The sequence below is a fragment of the Tachysurus fulvidraco genome, chromosome 9 (assembly GCF_022655615.1).
Source record: "Tachysurus fulvidraco isolate hzauxx_2018 chromosome 9, HZAU_PFXX_2.0, whole genome shotgun sequence".
NCBI classification, from domain to species: domain Eukaryota; kingdom Metazoa; phylum Chordata; class Actinopteri; order Siluriformes; family Bagridae; genus Tachysurus; species Tachysurus fulvidraco.
The window spans coordinates 21,743,907-21,756,735 of record NC_062526.1 but is presented as its reverse complement, the minus strand read 5'-3'; positions in this window follow the sequence as shown (position 1 = coordinate 21,756,735).

Sequence of the window (12,829 nt, the reverse complement as noted above, 5' to 3'; positions counted from 1 at the left end):
TACCAGTGGGGGGCGCCAGACTTTCATTCACAATTGATGCTAGGGCACAGAAATGCAACAAAAAATGTCATTAGTTGTTATGAAAGAAAAAATCCGCCCTGGATGACTTGTGTATAATATATTAGAATATATTTCTAATTCATCTGTGAATATTTATGCATAATAATTCGTATTATGATGACTTTTTTGGCTTTAACTTCTTTCCTTGATGTATTGGACCAATATCTGTTTTGGTTAATATTTTCTTATGTTACCCAAAATGCATTTCAGCTACCAGCTGAGAGCAGTGCAGTGGGACTTAGCTCTACTTTTAATCCTACAGAGAGAGAGATGGTCTTTATTGTGTCCAGCTCTGTCACTTCCAAAGCGTTGGCTTTCACACTGATACCACCTTCATGAGCCACCTTTAAAACAAACACGTTCCAAATACCACTCTAGAAATATTTCACTCACTCAATATTTCAGAAGTTGATTATATTTACATATATACACACAGTTATATACACTTATACACAAATATACACATTTATATACACATATATACAAAACCTGTATGGCCCTGTTTGTGTTCATGCTCGAAAACCCTCCAATGTGGCTGAATTACAACAATTCTGCAAAGACGAGTGGACCAAAATTCCTCCACAGCGCAGTAACAGACTCATTGCAAGTTATCGCAATCGTTTGATTGCAATTCTTGCCGCTAAGGGTGGTGTAGGAGAAAAATCGCCTCCAACCTACATTGGCCCAGGCTAGCTCTTGCAATCTGACTATAAGTTTAAACAATAATTCCAAATTAAAATTCAAAGAAGAAATGATCAGCCAAACTCACAAAGACTGGATTCAGTTGAGGTAGGTTTATTGACATTCGTATATACAGCAATCAACCTGCTGGTACCAGGGATACAAGTTTGTCCAGTAGACGATACTTGCACCGAAGCACTGCTTCGGTGATTTCAGCAAGCTTATATGCAGCTCTGACATGCCCCCCTTTTCGCTATCCAATCATAATACCGCTCACGTACACATTTTCTGCCTATTTAGTAAATTACCATTATCTCCAAAATGGAACGTTTTGCCCATATACTGGGTCAATATTTGCCTATGCATTAGGCCATCTAAATTCCCAATATCTTCCAACTGAGGGGCCCCGTTTCCATAGTACTTGGGCCTACGTCATCAGGCCATGGAGCTTATAAGTTGGGTTTATGTGCTTTTTTAGACCTATTCTCTTTTCTGAGCTTTTCTTTAACACAACTCAGCACAACGTATTTGTTCATGGGTATGTGTGGATGGATCTTCCTGTACTCTTGCCTACTGACATTTTCTCTTCTCTAGGACTTAAACCTGTTCTTCTACTGTTCTGTCTTTTTTTAGGATACAGTGTGCAGTAGCCCTTGGTTTACTTATTGGCCAGAGTATGTATATGCTTGCTAAGGCTCTATTTGTGGTGTGTTTTAGCTTCGATTTCCACATGGGTTGCACAACTTTTGGATGAAACTGACCTTTCTACACCGTCGCCTACTGCTGATCTTCTCACTGAGGTCATTACTCATTATCTCCAGGATATAGAGAGTCGTGGTCAGCCCGACTCTCCATACTGCCTTACTGTGTGTGTGTAGGTTTCTGTGTGTTCTTAGCCTATAGGGGTGGTTAATCATTTTCTATCATTAATGGCCTGCGCCTAGGACCTGTTCACTTCTAATGGCTTAATGGCCTGTGCACCATATACCACTTAACTTCTGAGGTATGCTTTTTTCTCCCCCTCTCACCTTTCCCCCATCATGGTATAATTTGCATTTATTTATTAAAAAAAAAATCCCAACCAGTTATTAGGTTTAGGGGGCAAACACTTTTTCACAAAGGGCCATGTAGGTTTGGATTTTGTTTTCCCTTAATAATGAAAACCTTCATTTAAAACCTGCATTTTGACAAACGTGCAAAAAAAAATCAGGAAGGGGGAAAACACTTTTTCACTATATATATATCTATATATAAAGAGAGAGAGAGAGAGAGAGAGAGAGAGAGAGAGAGAGAGAGAGAGAGAGAGAGAGAGTGAATATGAGTGTGTGAGAGATTTACAGCATATTTAAAGCCAGCCAATTCTTGGCTAGGTTACTTATGAAAATGAAACCATGCCCTGAGCCCTGTTAGATGAATGCACAAAAAAAAAAAAAATGCTCTCCAGACTTTCATTGATTTGCCCTTGTGTAAATTCTTCTTGTTCAATCTCTTTCTATTCTCATTCTATCTTGGCTTCCCTTCTTTGTTTGTCTAACATGGTTCCTGTCAGGAGTACACTTATACTTTGGCAGTGTGCATATCTCTCACTCACTCACTCACTCACTCACTCACACACACACACACACACACACACACACACACACACACACACACACACACACACACACACACACACACACACACACACACATGACTGACATGAGTTAAACAGAGCTGTAATGACAGCATGGCTTAGTGCTTTGCACCATCACTTACTAATGAGACGCCATTATATCAGCACAACACCTCCTGAGCTCAGACTTCACAAACCTACAAGTGGCAATAACATGGTTTTATTATTTTAATATACAATAAATCATGGTGTGAGTTTTTTCCCACTTTCTTGTATGCGTCATGACAAAATCGAGGCTCATTCACTTAGTCGGATTGAAAAGCAACGACAACCATTCATGCCACAAATCTTGGCCATTTTACTGTGGAAATACTTTCCGAAAATGTCAGCTGCTTGCTGTGCCTTACAGAACGTTTGTAATGTGTGTGCATGTATGTGTCTGTGTGTCAGTTTGATAATGTCTAATGTCTATTCTTTGGCGCCTTGTGTGTGCGGAGTTTGCATGTTCTCCCCGTGCCTCAGGGGTTTCCTCCGGGTACTCCGGTTTCCTCCCCCGGTCCAAAGACATGCATGGTAGGTTAATTGGCATCTCTGGAAAATTGTCCGTAGTGTGTGAGTGTGTGAGTGAATGAGAGTGTGTGTGCCCTGTGATGGGTTGGCACTCCGTCCAGGGTGTATCCTGCCTTGATGCCCGATGACGCCTGAGATAGGCACAGGCTCCCCGTGACCCGAGTAGTTCGGATAAAGCGGTAGAAAATGAATGAATGAATGAATGAATGTATTTATCCGCAATGAGCAAGTCTGAGGTGACTGTGGTGAGGAAAAACTCCCTTAGATAGAAAAGGAAGAAACCTTGAGAGGAACCAGACTCAAACGGGAACCTCATCCTCATTTGGGTGACGCTGGAAGAGTGATTATAAATATACAGTCTGACACTTGTGTAATGATGAGAGGGTTTTTGTCCTCAAAGACCACATGTAGTTGGTATCTCCTCTTACAATGTCTAAAAATGTCATGATGTGGAACACAACTTGAGCTGGAACATCTCTAGATGCCTCAGGATCCTCACAGGGTTGGCCTCTTCTCAATGACAGTCTAAAATCTTCATGACATGGAACACAACTGGAGCTGGAACAATCTCTGGATGCTTTGTTATCTTCTGCCACTTTGTGTCCTCTCTGACTATCTGCTTTATGGGCACATCAATAGCCTTTATGTGAAGCCCAGACAGCAGTGAAACGGAAACGGGTAAACGGAAACAAAAGAGCTTTTCGATCTGTGCCATTTCCCATTTTGTGGATTTAGTATCAAAGCAAAAGGATAGTCTGTAATTAAACAGATCCATGATTTGCAGTGTGATAGTCCTGTGTAGGGTCACTGCTTTGCAAGGAAAAGAAAACATTTAGTGCTTAGGAGGCTACAATGTGTTTTCTGGCGATACATTTTTAAAATGTATTGTTGTTTACGTAAATAAACATAAACTTTAGCTTGAGATAAATACCATTGTTCAATTTTAGGTTAATCGTATTATTACTAACAAGTTAATATTTAAAGTATATAGAATTGAAGGAGACATTATAATAACAATACATTTAGCCATTTATAGACGTTTAATCCTGCAGAGAGACGTAAAAACATATCAGTTCCTGTTGTAACCGATCAAAAACATGCACATTGTTATGTTACGGAGAATCCAAGTCTTCCATCTTTGTTAAATCTCTGCTCTAGTTATAGTCATCGTTGTAAACAACAATGTAATAGATTAAGTAAAAAAAATTTTTAAACCTGCGATAGAAAAACGTTAGCTCTAAATTAGACGTTCAAGATGTCTAAAAATTTCCGCAATACTTCTGACTCATAACAATCCTCCGCAGTTAGTTTTGAACTACCTTCTCTTTCAGCCCCAACCCACTTACTGCTACTGTGAATCTCTTATCACTTAAATAACACACTGTCACTTTACTGTGTGTATAATAATTACTTTGAGCAAACAGCCACAAAAAGAACACGTCTGAGCGTTGCATAAGTCACTGAAGCATTATTCTTTTGAAGAAGAACTAACTCAACGCTGGCTGTTTTAAATGTAACTCTATATAGAGAATACTGCTTTATCTGTACTAGAAGGACTAAGCCACAATACACTGTAATGCGCTACGACGGATTTGGTTTTCAAAATGCACGGTATAGGGAATGAGAAACATTTAAATTTCAAAGCCATTGTGTGGGAGTTATGTTAATTTGTTACTTCAATGAAAGCTAGCAAACAGGTTTCTTAGTTTAGTTACTTATTTAAATGTGCATTACATCATCTTTTATAGACAAACACTTCCACCGCTTAAACCACGTCATAATATACAGCAAAAAAACAAACAAACCTGTGAGCAGAGCAGCCAAATAAATATTCCTGCTGACATATGAGGGCAAATGCATTATAGGCAACCATATTTTAACAAAATTAAAATTTAATTGGCTGAAATACTCAGACATTTGGCTGAATCAAAAATGCACTATTTATAAACTAGCCTCAGGTATGAAATTATGGCTTCCAATCTCAGATCATTGAGCTGGTCCTTGGACAAAGCCATTCCGCTGGCGGAGGATTAGGAGACAGCTATTGACTCGATCCCAGCTTCCGAGCACGGAGGCATGGTTCTCCAGCTTTTGAAACCAGCTTTTCCTCCCCCAACTTCTCCTTCACCTCTGATGTCTCCCCAACTCCAGCTCTCTAAAAATGTAGGACCTTCTGATAAAGAAATTAAGACATTTCCAGGATCTTCATTCTTGCATTGGGGAGCCCCCATTAGGCATAAACATACCATGCGTCAGTGAGTATACAATAGAGTACACATCAGGCCTTGGTGAACTCGATGATTAACCATATGGCCATCAATAAAAGCCTGGTTTAATGCAGGGCACTGTTAAATGCACCAATGGTGATGGTAAGGATGTTGACAGTTATCTGTTGGTGCCAGTTATTATTGAATTCTGGGGAAAAATCATAGAGTGGAAGCAGTAGTAATCCTTGCTTTACCCATTCTCTAACTCTTGGGCAAATTGGCCAGGGTTTTGGGCATCAGAAAGGGAAACGTTTGTGTATGGTTCCCACAGTAGTGACAGACTGTGGATTGATTCGCGAGGCAATGCTAGGGCCGTCAATTCAGGAATTCACCTTAGGAATTTCCCCTTGGAGCAGCCATGTGATTAGACCCTGAGGCACGTCTTCGACCAAGTAGTAATTGGTAATTGAGTAATATATTGAGTGGTGCAAGACTGAGGTGACGGTGGCAAGGACAAAGTCCCTGAGATGATATGTGGAAGAAACCTTGAGAGGAACCAGACTCAGAAGGGAACCTCATCCTCATTTGGGTGACACTGGACAGGAAATAATGTCAATGTAAATAATGTCCTTTCTACAACAGTTTATAATCAAGTAGAATTGTGTAACCAAGAGCTCCTGAGGAACTAACAGATGAGCTTCATTTGTAAGTTCATTACAGACTTTACACTAATTCCTTCCTGTCAAGTCTTGCCACTGAAGACCATGTGTTAAAAAGGTATACTATATGAATGTACCTCACTATTTTGAGGTGGATTTCTATTCTTTAACTGCATTAATAAAAACTCATAATATGATAATTATTTTATTTTTGATTATTATATCAGGGCAGCGGTGGCTAAAACGGTTAAGGCTTTGGATTGATGATTGAGGTTCAAGCCCCAGCACTGCCAAGCTGCAACTGTTGGGCCTTTGAGCAATGCGCTTAACCCTCTCTGCTCCAGGAGTGCTGTATCATGGCTGACCCTGTGCTCTGACCCCAACACACAAAGATGGGATATGTGAGGGAAAATGTAGATCTGACAAAATAAAGGCTTCTTATTATATTTACAATGAATTGATTCTTAAAAGATCCGATCTCCATGAAGAAGAATTAGTCTAGCCAATAGATATTTAAGTCTAGCCAAAAAATATTTAAGATTTTATGTATATGATTGGATTGAAAAATCACTCCATTGTGATTACAGCACTAGGTTTAATTATATGCCCACGTACTGCAGCAAATTAGATTTCTCACACTTTTAGTCAATCCATAGTCACAAATATGGTAGGAGAAGGAAAATTCAGCTCAGTTATAAACAATAATGAAGCTTTGGAGTTCATAGTGTGATGTTAATGATGCAGTGTCCAAACCAGTAACTGAAAGAACACAACAGTTACTGAATTCACAGCTATTATCTGAGATGATCTGTAAAAACACACACACATATAACACATATTCTATATTATTATTATTATTATTATTATTGAATGAACAGAGGTGTATTACAATACAGGAGATCATTCTAAAATTGATTTAAACATTGTAGAAATCACTGCTTGTGTCTCTCTAGAACCTCGGAGATGCTATTTCCCGATTTTTATATTCCACCATCACTGATTTAATTCGATAACAATAAAAAAATGGTTGTCTAAAAACAATAACAATAATCAAGTTTCCTGTTTTCACATGGGTTTGATTTACTGAGATTGCAGAAGCCCTCAACTCATTGACACAACAGTGCTCAGTTGTATAGTGTGACTATCATTACCGATTTTTCATTTTGTTTACACTCTTTGTTCTGGTTAGTGAACTGACAACATGGCTTATTAAAAAAATTGGGTTTAATCTCCACAGAAAAATTTAATACAGACATTCATTCTTGAGTTTGTTGTGTGAGTCAGAAGTGGCAGCATGAATCAGTATGAAAACATATCCATTTTGTATCCATGATGGCACAGGTGAGGACGGCTAACGTCACGTTAGCACGTGCGCCGACCACGTGTTTATTTTCTGCACTTTTCACCACTTTATTCTTTCACCCTAGACAATTATGCTTAATACACTTAAGGGGCCATTTGGGATCAAAAGATTCTAGGTTCGATAGGTCTGATCTTGATCCTGGCTGGCTCAATTTTTTGTTGTTGTGTTGGTGGTAGCCTAGGGGTTGAGGTGTTGATCTAGTGACTAGTAGGTTGTAGGTCCCTGTGCAAGGCTCTGGATAAGGGCATCTGCTAAATGCAATAAATGTAATTATATTGTATTTCATTTCATTGTATTCCATGTTTATAATACAAACAGTTGCAAATTGCATCTCGTTCCAATGGCGTACTGAATACAACTATGTATTCATTAATTCATTCATTTTCTACATCTTATCCGAACTTCTCGGGTCACGGGGAGCCTATGACTGTCTCAGGCGTCATCAGGCATCAAGGCAGGATACACCCTGGACGGAGTGCCAACCCATCGCAGGGCACACACACACTCTCATTCACTCACACACTCACAAACTACGGACAATTTTCCAGAGATGCCAATTAACCTACCATGCATGTCTTTGGACCGGGGGAGGAAACCGGAGTACCCAGAGGAAACCCCCGAGGCACGGGGAGAACATGCAAACTCCACACACACAGGGCGGAGGCGAGAATTGAACCCCCAACCTTGGAGGTGTGAGGCAAACGTGCTAACCACTAATAATAATGTAACCAATAAAATTAAAAATTTAATCTGATATATTAATTAAGTAGCCATTAATTGTTAAGCATTTTTAATGAATTGTTTTTTTTCATTCAGTCATGTTTAGTGCTTATCTTGGAAATTTCTAATTAAGAAAACATACCTAACTGGAGTTTTCTACATTTAACTGTATATACTTTCTGTATTTAGAATGGATTTAAAAATAGAAGTAGAACATCAGTGATCTTCACAGCTGACACTGGGAATAAGGTGATCAGGTGAACCTCATAATAAGTCCCTAAACACTATCAACAAATGCGTGTTGCACCTATTAAAGTATCCCAAAAGTATGCAAGTGCCCTATTACACTTAGCCATGGGCGAAGAAATGAGAAAGGCCAGCAATTCATTACCAAGAGTCAAGAACCTGCTTCTTTTACCGCCTCTCCTCCAGTTCTTCCGTCACTCATGGCCAATTTTGTTAATTAAACGTTTCCTGATTTATCAGGTGTGTATGGAGAAGCAATACGAGGCAGCAGGGAGTGTGAAATGTGGCTACAATAAACTACTCGCAAACCAATGCAGGAGTGAAGCGTTGCATGAAGTGATGAAGTCAGATACGGGAAGAAGGATGTCATCTTAAGATTAAAGAGAGTCATTTACACACTTTTATGGTACCGAGTGTACGTCCAAATGACCTTGTAGAAAGGATTATTACTCCCTTCGCAAATGAACTACACAGGGTTGAAATAATGCCTTCACCTCTAATCACCCTTGGCTGCATGTCTCACTCCACATAGTACCAATACATTTTTTTTCTCTTCCACCCTCCGAAAGTCAGAGGTCACATTCAGTGAAACTTTACTTGATAGCAAGAACAATGTCCTTGAAGTGATTTCCTTGGCGATTTGCCTGGTTTATATCTTTGCTCCTAAGTACAGAACAAGCATGCTGGCAAGGCAGCATGTTAATTAGCTGGCTGGTAAATAACTAACAATTAGTAATCTTGATGTCCATCAACGTTTATGTCTACCTTTTTATAGGATTTCTTGTTATTACGACATTACGACGGTTAGAGAAGCATGTGAATCTTTAACAGACAGAAATAGTCTTGCTTGGCCAAAAAATAATAAGACAACATAAGGGAGGAGAAACTGGCACCAAAAAGGGAATTATAAATATGTAGATTGGGAATGTTGGGGTTCTAAATGAGAGGGCCATGCTTCATCAACAGTCTGGGTAATAAAAGTGCACAACCTATGACATGTATGGATATTAGTGTAATTTCTGATTTCTTTATAGTTTGAACAAATTTTTTTTCCTGCCGAAGCGATCAAACTTCCATCGAAGGTGACCTAAGCGCAAAACAGACAAGGTAGCAACAGCAGTTCCGAGTCACCACCATGGTATCCAAGTGTATTCATCCACATAAATCCCATGTAGTATCTTAATGGGATAATATAAATACACATCCACTGCTTTCCTCTTGCCAGTTCATCAGTCGTGGTTGGTCCACAGGGGCGGATGGTACGGAGTATGTAATGGATATTAAGTCTACACACATGGACACAAAAACACAGCAGGCATTGATGTGTTTAAAAAAAATTAATTAATTAATTTAAAAAATAAGATTTAAGCTAAAAATCCCCGCAAAATAGGAAATAATAATAAAGAAAGTAAATACAATACCGTGGTTGCATAAGTAAACACACTGTGTGGATTGATTCAGAAAGAACCCCATCACATTCAATCTCGCGTTCAAAAGTAATCACTGCTGTCGTCAATGAACTGATATTGATTAACCCTAGATGAAGATCTGAAGGCTGTTCCTTTGGATCTTCTTGGTTTCATCTGACAGCTGAAGCCTACACAGCATGCATGGTGTCTCATTTTTTGAAAGTTATCGATCAGGGGTATTATTTCTTTTCCTATACATTCGATGTGCCATGGAAGAGAAAAATCCATCATCAACAAATAGAGAAACTGTAGCCTGACAGTGACACCGACAAGAACAGGAAGTCATTCCAAAATGAATAAAAAGACAAGACAAAAACTTACCAGGGAGGCTGCCAAGAGACCTACAGCAAAATAAAACGGTTGCAGGAACATCTGACATGTACTGATTACTCTCTGCATGTGATGGCATTCTCTCATATTCTTCACATCTTGGGTTAGACAGAAGCCTAAAAACTAAAACTCTGTGCACAGAAGCTGCTGTCAGGGAAATGGTGTCTTCACAGAGTGGAATCAGACCCAAATGCAGGGATAACATAAAAAAGGGGGTTTATTAAAAACCAACAAATGTACATACACATGGAGAACACTAGGGAACACTAGGCATGTATATATATAGGGAGGACAATCATTGAGACACAAGGAACAGGTGTGCACATGTGGTAACAGACTAAGGTTAGGCCGGGGCAAACATGGGTGAACATAAAACAGTAACAAAGGGGCTTTTTACTCCTAGTCATTTCATGCGTTTTCTGTGATCAGAATCAGATAGCTATCCGATCGTAAAAAGACCAGGTCTAAATGTCCTCCGAAACGTTTTCAAGACAGATATAAATTCGATCGTTCAAACTACTTCCGGAGGTGGTCTGGGACGTGTTTCAGATGAAACTGGACAGGTGTACATGAATGTGGTTGTTCAAGCCACATATGTCAGCGCTATACTTCTCCCAAACGGAAGTACGTCACTTGCAGGTGATTTTTCACCCAGGTGTCTCGTTGGGTCTAAAAATGCGCTGCTGCCACCAGCAAAAATGCAGCAAACAGCAAATGCTGTTTTTTGTAGCATAAACATCGTAACAAGTTTTTTTTGTCATCTTTTTGATTGCATTCTGAAGACCACACACACCAAAGCGTGTTCCATTTCAGTTACCCTGGAAATGAGGTAAAATATATTTGCATTTTGGGCGAGAGTAGAAAGAGACGCCGAGACGCATTTATGTGGCCTAATGTAAATGGAATAGTTTTAACAAATCAGATATCTATCGGATCAGAGAAAACACATGAAGTGACCAGGTGTAAAAAGGCCCAAAGACACATGGTACAAGACAAAATCAAAGCCTGATTGAACGCTCCCCCTGGTGTTCGGGCAGGGAATAGTTGAAGCCGTCCATGAAAGCTGCCAGCACCTCTGATGCGTCTACAATGTTTTTGAAAGAAAGATAATGCCCAAGATGCCCACAATGAATAAAATCAGACACTTATACATAAAGAGCTTCAGATTTTACATTTATTGCATTTGGCAGACACACTTATCCAGAGCAACATATATTTTTATCTCATTTTTATATAATTGAGCAATTGATGGTTAAGGGCCACGCTTATGGGCCCAGCAATAGCTGATTAAGCTCATAACCTTTTGATCTGTAGGCCAACACCTTAACCGCTTAGCTAATACATCAACCACATCACATTAAACATTAGAATGAGGAAAAAGTCTGATCTCTGTTATTTTGATTGTGGCATGGGTATTACTACCAAAAGGTTTGCTTTGAATGTGTCTCTATAAACTCTAGAGATGAGTGTATAATTCTCAGGAGCTCTGAAGGAGGATTTATGAAATACTCAAACCAGCTCATCTGGTACTAACTAACAACCATTCCATGGTTACATTCAAACTTTTTTATCATTTTGATATTTGATGTGAACTGATCGATAACTGCATTTTTGGGGGTTTTGAGATGTTGTTGTCAAGCTGGAAATTTGGAGCTGAAGCCAAGACAACATACCAGCTTTTGTCTTTGGAACCATTTCAGATCTCAATTTGGATTCTTTTCCTGAAGCTGGATGATTTTTCCTGAGGCTTCTGATTTTCACATTTGTCTAAAATATCGCAGCTTCTACATCAGAGCTTTTGAGTCATTAATATTCTCCTTCACAATCCTCATGGCTCTCCTTGACCAGCATAGGCATACGCAGCCCAGACACATTAGCGCTTATAAATTATTCTCAGTTGTCCATTAATAACAATCTTTAAATGTAAACTTTTTTTTTCTTCACATTTCTCTGTCTTGATGGTCTACAAGTCTATGAGCGGTGAGCTGATATTTAATGAAAAATTTTAATTTATCTAACATAAAGCCATTAGCTAGTAGTTGAGCATTGACGTTCTCGTTTCATTGTTTCGTGACACTTCATCTCGGTACATGCGCCTGGGATCATGGCTGAATTCTAAGGACCTGATGTGAACACAGCTGATGCTCACAGGGTAAATTTACACTGAGTTGCCAGCTTAGTAAGTACGAAGGTCAACTTAAAATATACACAGATAATTACAGACAAGCAATTACTAGAAGATGCACAGTTACTAATTATACCCCTTTTGGTTGCTATGCAGAATCATTCAGAAGCCTCCAGAAACCACTACATAAGACCACTGCTGGTGCGAGGCATTGCTTTTGCTTGTAAACTTTCCACACTAACATATAATATTTGAAATGATACTTTCTCTAACTTGCTAAAAAGGAAAATCGGTTCTAGATTCCACTTCCAGTGATGCAACTTTCAAGCTCATGTCATCATTGCCATTGAAATCGTCATCTGAGTTGATGGAGATATTTATGGTTAAAAAGTAAAAAGAACACAGATTTTCTCAAAAATTGTGTATTATCTGCACGACTTGGCCCTCCCCTTTTTCAGGTGAAAACCCTCAAGGGAAAACAATCGCCAGCCGAGCAAATGACCAGGGGTGGACATCGAAAAATCATAAAAACTGTTATTACTTTCTATTAAATCCCAATAAGTGTTATTATTTTTTTTAACCACTTCGCTCTCCCCTTTACATTTTACAATACATTTTGTCTTGATATTTCTACTCTATTTTCTCTTTGAAGATAAAATGTATTGTATTGACACTGTGTCCACAGGTGAGTGCATTGTTTCACGATTCTAATTGATGTACTGTATGCATAATCTATTTACATACTCTATGTATTAGTATTATATAATGTAAAGTCTCTCAGTAAAGG